Here is a 10,071-nt window from a genome sequence, read left to right as displayed (position 1 = left end):
AGTAAAGTCCAGAAAAGTGAATTTTAACTAAAAACTAATAAAAATATACTAAAAACTAACTAGACTATACTAAAAACATACTAAAAACAATGCCAAAAAGCGTATAAATTATCCGCTCATCAGTAGGTTCGGCTATTTAGGGTGGGTTTGGGTGGGAAAGAGATTTTGAATTTTGAAGGTTGGTGGGGTTTATGGGGAAGAGTGGATGGATGTGAGTGGTGAAGAGGTGATGGGGAAAAGAGATTGAGGTGATTGGTGAAGGGTTTTGGGAAGAGTGTTTATTGGATTGTGTGAAGAGGAGAGAAGGTGAGTTGAGGTAGGTGGGGATCCTGTGGGGTCCACAGATCCTGAGATGATCCTGTGGGGTCCACAGATCCTGAGGTGTCAAGGATTTACATCCTTGCACCAATGAGGCGTGTAAAATGCCCTCTGCATGCAATCCTTGTGTTCAACGCCAGATTGATACTTGTTTCTGGTGTTGAACGCCAGCTTCATGCTTGTTTTGGGCGTTCAACAACCATTTGCAGCATGTTTCTGGCGTTGAACGCCAGTTCCATGCTTGTTTCTGGCGTTCAGCGCCAGCTCTCCTCAGGGTGTATTCCTGGCGTCTGAACGCCAGAATGCTGTTTGTTTCTGGCGTTAAACGCCAGATCATGCTCTGTTCCAGATGCTCCTTACTGGCGTTTAAACGCCAGTAAACCCTTCCTCCAGGGTGTGCTTTTTCTTCTGTTGTTTTTTATTATGTTTTTAATTTTAGTATTTATTTTGTGACTCCACATGATCATGAACCTAATAAAACATAAAAGAACAATAAAAGAAAAATAAAATTAGATAAATAAAAATTGGGTTGCCTCCCAATAAGCACTCCTTTAGTGTCACTAGCTTGACAGTGGGCTCTCATGGAGCCTCACAGGTGATCAGGTCAATGTTGTAGACTCCCAACACCAAACTTAGAGTTTGGATGTGGAGATTCAACACCAAACTTAGAGTTTTGCTGTGGCCTCCCAACACGAAACTTAGAGTTTGATTTTGGGGGCTCTGTTTGACTCTGTATTGAGAGAAGCTTTTCATGCTTCCTCTCCATTGTTATAGAAGAACGCCCTTGGGTCTTAAACACAAGGTAGTGCCTATTCAATTGAAGGACTAATTCTCCTCTGTTAACATCTATCACAGCTCCTGATGTAGCTAGGAAAGGTCTTCCAAGGATGATGCATTCATCCTCCTCCTTCCTAGTGTCTAAGATTATGAAATCAGCAGGGATGTAAAGGCCTTCAACCTTCATTAACATGTCCTCTACCAATCCATAAGCTTGTCTTACTGACTTGTCTGCCATTTGCAATGAGAATATGGTAGGCTATACCTCAATGATCCCCAGCTTTTCCATTACAGAGAGTGGCATAAGATTTATGCCTGACCCTAGGTCACACAGAGCCTTCTCAAAGGTCATGGTGCCTTTGGTACAAGGTATTAAAAATTTACCAGGATCTTGTCTCTTTTGAGGTAAAGTTTGCTGAATCCATGTATCTAGTTCATTAATGATCAAGGAAGGTTCACCTTCCCAAGTGTCATTACCAAACAATTTGACATTCAGCTTCATGATGGCTCCTAGATATTGAGCAACTTTCTCTCCAGTTACATCTTCATCCTCTTCAGAGGAAGAATAGTTTTCAGAGCTCATGAATGGCAGAAGGAGGTTTAATGGAATCTCTATGGTCTCTATATGAGCCTCAAATTCCTTTAGGTCCTCAATAGGGAACTCCTTCTTGCTTGAGAGACGTTCTATGAGGTCTTCTTCATTGGGATTCACGCCCTCTCCTTTCACTCCAGGTTTGGCCATGTTGATTATGTCAATGGCCTTGCACTCTCTTTTTGGATTCTCTTCAGTGTTGCTTGGGAGAGTACTAGGAGGAGTTTCAGTGATTTTCTTACTCAGCTGGCCCACTTGTGCCTCTAAATTTCTAATAGAGGACCTTGTTTCACTCATGAAACTTAAAGTGGCCTTAGACAGATCAGGCACTAAGTTTGCTAAATTAGGAGTGCTCTACTCAGAATTCTCTGTCTGTTGCTGATAAGATGATGGATAAGGCTTGCTATTGCTGAGCATATTTCTTCCACTATTATTAAAGCCTTGTTGAGGCTTTTGTTGATCCTTCCATGAGAAATTTGGATGATTTCTCCATGATGAATTATAGGTGTTTCCATAAGGTTCACCCATATAATTTACCTCTGCTATTGCAGGGTTCTCAAGATCATAAGCTTCTTCTTCAGAAGATGCCTCTTTAGTACTGTTGGATGCGTTTTGCCATCCATTCAGACTTTGAGAAATCATGTTGACTTGTTGAGTCAACATTTTGTTCTGAGCCAGTATGGCATTCAGAGCATCAATTTCAAGAACTCCCTTCCTCTAAGGCATCCCATTACTCACAGAATTCCTCTCAGAAGTATACATGAATTGGTTATTTGCAACCATGTCAATGAGTTCTTGAGCTTCTGCAGGCATTTTCTTTAGGTGGATGGATCCACCTGCAGAGTGGTCTAGTGACATCTTAGAGAATTCAGATAGACCATAATAGAATATATCCAAAATGGTCCACTTTGAAAGCATGCCAGAAGGACACCTTTTGGTCATCTGCTTGTATCTTTCCCAATCTTCATAGAGGGATTCACCATCTTTTTGTTTGAAGGTCTGAACATCCACTCTAAGCTTGCTCAGCTTTTGAGGAGGAAAGAACTTAGCTAAGAAGGCCACGACCAGCTTATCCCATGAGTCCAGGCTATCTTTAGGTTGTGAACCCAACCATATTCTAGCTCTGTCTCTTATAGCAAAGGGGAAAAGCATGAGCCTGTAGACTTTAGGATCTACTCCATCAGTCTTAACAGTCTCACAGATCTGCAACAACTCAGTTAAAAACTAGTAGGGATCTTCTGATGGAAGTCCATGGAACATGCAGTTCTGTTGCAGTAGAGCAACCAGTTGACGTTTCAGCTCAAAATTGTTTGCTCTAATAGTAGGGATTGAGATGCTTCTTCCATCAAACTTGGAAGTAGGTGTAGTGTAATCACCAAGCATCCTCCTTGCATTATTGTTGTTAGGTTCGGCTGCCATATCCTTTTCTTGTTCAAAAATTTCAGTAAGGTTGTCTCTGGATTGTTGTAATTTAGCTTCTCTTAGTTTCCTCTTCAGAGTCCTTTCAGGTTCCGGATCAGCTTCAACAAGAATGCCTTTTTCTTTGTTCCTGCTCATATGAGAAAGAAGAGAACAGCAAAGGAAGAGTAATCCTGTATGTCACAGTATAGAGATTCCTTTATGTTAGTAGAAGAAGAAGGGGATAAGAGTGAAGAAGAATGAAGAATCTAAACACAAGGGTGAAGATAGGTTCATATTCTTGAGATGAAGAGAAGTGTTAGTAAATAAATTAATAAATAGAAGAAGATGAAAGGGAGGAGTTTTCGAAAATAAATTTTGAAAAATAAGTTAGTGATTTTCGAAAATTAAAGGAAGAAATAAAATTAGAATTAAAATTTAAAACAATTAATTAATTTAAAAAAAGAATTTTAAAAAGGAGGGAGAAATTTTCAAAAATTAGAGAGGGAAAAGTAGTTAGATGGTTTTGAAAAAGATAAGATACAAACAAAAAGTCAATTAGTTAGTTGAAAAGAGATATTTTGAAAAGATAAGAAGTTAGAAGAGATATTTTGAAATCAAATTTTTGAAAAAGATATGATAGAAAAGATATGATTAAAAAGATATAGTTGAAAAGATTTAATTTTTAAAATTAAAATTAATTACTTGACTAACAAGAAACTAAAAGATATGATTCTAGAATTTAAAGATTAAACCTTTCTTAACAAGAAAGTAGCACTTCAAATTTTTGAATCAATCACATTACTTGTTAGTTAAGTTCCGAAAATTTGAAATAAAATTAAGAAGAAGATTTTGAAAAATATTTTTAACTTTTCGAAAAATAAAATAAAAAATGAAAGAGAATTGATTTTTTGAAGAAGTTTTTGAAAAGATAAGAATTTTTTTAAAGTTGAAAATTTGACTTGACTTATAAGAAATAGCTAAGTTTTAACAATTTTTAACTAAGTCAACTCAAATTTTCGAAATTTTGAGAGAAATAAGGAAATTTTTTTATTTTTGAATTTTTAATGATGAGAGGAAAAACATAAAAAAGACCCAAAACATGAAAATTTTTGGATCAAAACCAATAATGCATGCAAGAACACTATGAATATTAAGATGAACACCAAGAACACTTTGAAGATCCTGATGAACATCAAGAACATATTTTTGAAAAACTTTTGATGCAAAGAAAACATGCAAGACACCAAACTTAGAAATCTTTCATGTTTAGACACTATGAATGCAAAAATGCACATGAAAAACATCATACAACACAAAACAAGAAAATTTAAAGATCAAATAAGAAGACTTACCAAGAACAACTTGAAGATCATGAAGAACACTATGAATGCATGAATTTTCGAAAAATGTAAGAACAAAATGAATATGCAATTGACACCAAACTTAAAACATGGCAGAAGACTCAAACAAGAAACACAAAATATTTTTGGTTTATATAATTTTATAATTTTTGTATATATTTTTTGAAATTTTATAGGAAAAAGAAAATAAGAAATTCAAAATTTTTTAATAAGAATTCCAGGAATCTTTCAATGTTAGCCTAAAGCTCCAATCCAAGGGTTGGACATGGCTTAATGTCTAGCCAGTTTTAGGATATAAATTAGGCATGCAACAGCTGATACTTCATCCAACTCCATATACATGCCTTTTATGTTGACAGGTGGAAGCCTCAATCCAAAAGAATTTGGATATGGCTTTACAGCTAGTCAGGCTTCAACTTGTTACATGAAACTCTAGAATCCATTCTTAAAAATTCTAAAGTCATAGAATATTTTTTTTTGAAAATAGGGATAAATTTTTGAAAAGAAAATTACCTAATTTGAGCAACAAGATGAACCGTCAGTTGTCCAAACTCGAACAACCCCCGGCAACGGCGCCAAAAACTTGATAAGCAAAATTGTGATTTCTAATAATGGCATTCATGTTCGTTCTATCCCTGGTAATGGCACCAAAAACTTGGTGCATGATGCCATGGTCCAAACATAACTTCACAACTTCGCACAACTAACCAGCAATTGCACTGGGTCGTCCAAGTAATAAACCTTACGTGCATAAGGGTCGATCCCACGAAGATTGTTGGTATGAAGCAAGCTATGGTCATCTTGTAAATCTCAGTTAGGTGGATAATAAATGGTTATATTGGTTTTCGAAAATAATAATAAATAAAACATAAAATAAAGATGAAGATACTTATGTAGATCATCGGTGGAAATTTCAAATAGGCGTATGAAGATGTTGTGCTCCTTCTGAATCTCTGTTTTCCTACTGCCTTCATCCAATCCTTTTTACTCCTTTCCATGGCAAGCTGTATGTAGGGCATCACCGTTGTCAATGGCTACATCCCATCCTCTCAGTGAAAAAGGTCCAAATGCTCTGTCACGGCACGGCTAATCATCTGTCGGTTCTCGATCATGTCGGAATAGAATCCATGATTCTTTTGCGTTTGTCATCATGCCCAACAATCGTGAGTTTGAAGCTCATCATAGTCATTCAATCCCTGAATCCTACTCGGAATACCACAGACAAGGTTTAGACTTTCCGGATTCTCATGAATGCCGCCATCAATTCTAGCTTATACCACGAAGATTCTGATTAAGGAATCCAAGAGATATGCGTTCGGTCTAAGGTAGAACAGAGGTGGTTGTCAGTCACGCGTTCATAGGTGAGAATGATGATGAGTGTCACGGATCATCACATTCATCATGGTGAAGTGCAACGAATATCTTAGAAAAGGAATAAACTGAATTGAATAGAGAATAGTAGTAATTGCATTGAAACTCGAGGTACAGCAGACATCCACACCCTTAATCTATGGTGTGTAGAAACTCCACCATTGAAAATACATAAGTGATGAAGGTCTAGGAATGGCCGAATGGCCAATCCCCAAAACATGATCACCGGATCAAAAATACAATCCAGGATGTCTAATTCAATAATAAAATGTCCTATTTATACTAGACTAGCTACTAGGGTTTACAGAAATAGGTAATTAATGCATAAATCCACTTTCGGGGCCCGCTTGGTGTGTGCTTGGGCTGAGCTTGAGCTTTACACATGCAGAGGCTTCTTTTGGAGTTGAACGCCAAGTTGTAACGTGTTTTTGGCGTTCAACTCTGGTTCGTGACGTGTTTCTGGCGTTTGACTCCAAAATACAGCATGGAACTGGCGTTGAGCGCCAGTTTACGTCATCTAATCTCAAATAAAGTATGAACTATTATATATTGCTGGTAAGCTCTGGATGTCTACTTTCCAACGCCATTAATAGCGCACCATTTGGAGTTCTGTAGCTCTAGAAAATCCATTTCGAGTGCAGGGAGGTCAGAATCCAACAACATCAGTAGTCCTTTGTCAGCCTTTTATCAGAGTTTTGCTCAGGTCCCTCAATTTCAGCCAGAAATTACCTGAAATCACAAAAAAACACACAAACTCATAGTAAAGTCTAGAAATGTAAATTTAGCATAAAAACTAATGAAAACATCCCTAAAAGTAGCTAGATCCTACTAAAAACTACCTAAAAATAATGCCAAAAAGTGTATAAATTATCTGCTCATAAGTGCGCGTCATGCACGCTCTCGCGTCGTTTGCGCAAACTCCAATCCACGCGTACGTGTCAAGCACGCGTACGTGTCACTGTGATTTTGTCCAATTTGTACGCACACATCAGCCATGCGTGCGCGTCGCTGTCCGGTGGTTGTCTCCTTTATTTCTTGTGCTCCTTCCCTTTTTGCAAGATTCCTCTCTATTCTCTAAGCCATTCCTGCCCTATGAAGCCTGAAACACTTAACACACGGATCATGGCATCGAATGGTATAAAAGAGAATTAAAATACACAATAAAAAGATATCTAGGAAGTAAGTTTTCAATCCTGGAACAGTTTTGGGAAGAAATTGTAAATTCATGCAAATCATGTGAATAAGTGGGCAAGAATTTGATAAAAACCACTCAATTAAACACAATATGAATAATAAAATAATGGTTTATCAACCTCCCCACACTTAAACATTAGCATGTCCTCATGCTTAGCTTAAGGAGATAAGATAAAATAAATGAGTAGGGAAAAGCAAGACTCATGCAATGCAGCCTATGAATGTGAATGCAACTACATGCTAAAATGATTCTACCTACTTGGTGAAAAGGTAAATAAATCTTTCAAGAACAGATATGAAATGGATTTCACTAATTCAAATCACAAAAATAAAGTACAAATAACTTGCAAGAAGAAAATAGCTCATGAAGGCAGGGAACAAGGAATCGAGCATCGAACCCTCACTGGAAGTGTATACACTCTAATCGCTCAAGTGTTTAAGGTTCGATCTCTCAATTCTCTACTAACCTTGCTTTCTAAGGCTTTCTTTTCTTCTACCAATCAACAAAGAATTAATGCACAGATACTGGTGCGCGAAATTGTGAACAATACTTTTCACAACTCTCATAATCCCCGGTCATGAACCCCAAAAACTTGGTAGCTCAATACCATGGCATTACACAACTTCGCACAACTAACCAGCAAGTGCACTGGGTCGTCCAAGTAATAAACCTTACGCGAGTAAGGGTCGATCCCACGGAGATTGTTAGTATTGAAGCAAGCTATGGTCATCTTGTAAATCTTAGTCAGGCAAACTCAAATGGATATGGTGATGAACGAAAATAACACAAAGGTAAAGATAGAGATACTTATGTAATTCATTGGTAGGAACTTCAGATAAGCGCATGAAGATGCCTTCCCTTTCGTCTCTCTGCTTTCCTACTGTCTTCATCCAATCCTTCTTACTCCTTTCCATGGCAAGCTTTATGTTGGGCATCACCATTGTCAATGGCTACAGTCCCGTCCTCTAAGTGAAAATGTTCAACGCGCTTTGTCACAGCACGGCTATTCATCTGTCGGTTCTCGATCATGTCGGAATAGAATCCAGTGATTCTTTTGCAATTTGAAGAACAAGTGATATCTTAGAACAGGAACAAGCGGAATTGAATAGAAGAACAATAGTAATTGCATTAATACTCGAGGTACAGCAGAGCTCCACACCTTAATCTATGGTGTGTAGAAGCTCCACCGTTGAAAATACATAAGAACGAGGTCTAGGCATGGCCGAATGGCCAGCCTCCCAATGAGGGTTCAATCATAAAAACATGATCAAAAGCTCCCTATCATGATCTAAGAACTAGATGTCCAAAGATGAAAATACAATAGTAAAAGGTCCTACTTATAGAAAACTAGTAGCCTAAGGTGTACAGAGATGAGTAAAAGACATAAAAATCCACTTCCGGGCCCACTTGGTGTGTGCTTGGGCTGAGCAATGAAGCATTTTCGTGCAGAGACTCTTCTTGGAGTTAAACGCCAGCTTTAGTGCCAGTTTGGGCGTTTAACTCCCATTTTGGTGCCAGTTCCGGCGTTTAACGCAGGAATTCCTGAGGGTGACTTTGAACGCCGGTTTGGGCCATCAAATCTTGGGCAAAGTATGGACTATCATATATTGCTGGAAAACCCAGGATGTCTACTTTCCAACGCCGTTGAGAGCGCGCCAATTGGGCTTCTGTAGCTCTAGAAAATCCACTTCGAATGCAGGGAGGTCAGAATCCAACAGCATCTGCAGTCCTTTTCTGTCTCTGAATCAGATTTTTGCTCAGGTCCCTCAATTTCAGCCAGAAAATACCTGAAATCACAGAAAAACACACAAACTCATAGTAAAGTCCAGAACAGTGAATTTTAACTAAAAACTAATAAAAATATACTAAAAACTAACTAGATCATACCAAAAACATAACAAAAACAATGCCAAAAAGTGTACAAATTATCCGCTCATCAGATACACATATCAAGAGGTCTTTTAAGGGTTATAATGGGGTTAGGGTCAAGGTAAGATTGTATTTGGCCAAGTGGACTAAAATCTAAATCCTTAATTAACATAAACTTTTCCCACCTAACTTAAGACAATCCATATAATCACAATACAAGATCTAACTGCTCATTAACTATGTTTACCACATATTCATGCATTTCAAATTTAAGTACTACTCATATGCATTGATTTCACCATATACTTTGGGCATGTTTTCCCCTTTTTATTTTTCTGCTCTTTTTTCTTTTCTTTTTCTCTCTTTTTTTATTATTTTTCTTTTTTATTTTTCTTTTCTTTTGTTTTTCTCAATGCATACGATTAAGGTATTGAATGCATAAACATGTTCTCAACATTTTTCACATTTTCACAGAAAGTCTAACATACTCAATTCTCAAACCAAACGTTTCCAAATCCACTTTTTCCACACTTAAATCATAAGCACTCTCACTTGGTCTAAGCTAACTAAGGATTTAAATTAAGGACATTATTGTTTTTCGCTTAGAGTTAATGATGTGCTAAAGTAAAGAATAAAAGGGGGTAAAATAGGCTCAAATTGGTTTGCAAGGGGTAATGAAGGGTTAAGGCCATATGGGTATGTGAGCTCAATGAAACAAGGCCTTAATCATATAAGTGTATGCATACATTAAACAATGGAAATATAGAATCAAGAAAGATAAAGATCACAATTTTAGAGAGAAAAATACACACCAAAAATAAAATATTTGTTGATAAAATGCAACCAATTCAAATAGGCTCAAAATCTCACTGGTTTTATGTGTTCGAGCTCTAAACCATATTCCAAAATAAAATTTCTTCAAACAAGTTTTTCGAAAAGTTTAATTCAAATTAGTGAAATGCTCTAAAAAGTTTCTTGAAAAAGAAATTCTTACTTTAACCAAGTGGTTGTAAAGTATGCAATCAAACATGCAAATACACATGCAAATGCAGCAATGAACTAACAGGGAAAATTAAAAATTGGTGTTGAGAAGGGACTAACTAACCCATGGAGATTGGTATCGACCTCCCCACACTTAAAGATTGCACCGTCCTCGGTGTATGCAAAGATGTGCAGGTGGGCGGGGG

General features: G+C 37.3%; 1 non-coding gene across 1 annotated transcript; it reads left to right on the top strand.

The window, feature by feature from the left end:
- Positions 1-2,603: 2,603 nt before the first annotated feature.
- On the top strand, positions 2,604-2,707 carry LOC127739843 (small nucleolar RNA R71). The gene has a single exon (XR_008000585.1). It is a non-coding gene; the product is annotated as a small nucleolar RNA R71 (small nucleolar RNA).
- Positions 2,708-10,071: the final 7,364 nt, after the last annotated feature.

This window comes from Arachis duranensis, chromosome 6 (assembly GCF_000817695.3).
Source record: "Arachis duranensis cultivar V14167 chromosome 6, aradu.V14167.gnm2.J7QH, whole genome shotgun sequence".
Classification (NCBI taxonomy): Eukaryota; Viridiplantae; Streptophyta; class Magnoliopsida; order Fabales; family Fabaceae; genus Arachis; species Arachis duranensis.
The sequence above is the reverse complement of the archived record's forward strand: the minus strand, read 5'-3'. Positions and strand labels throughout refer to the sequence as shown.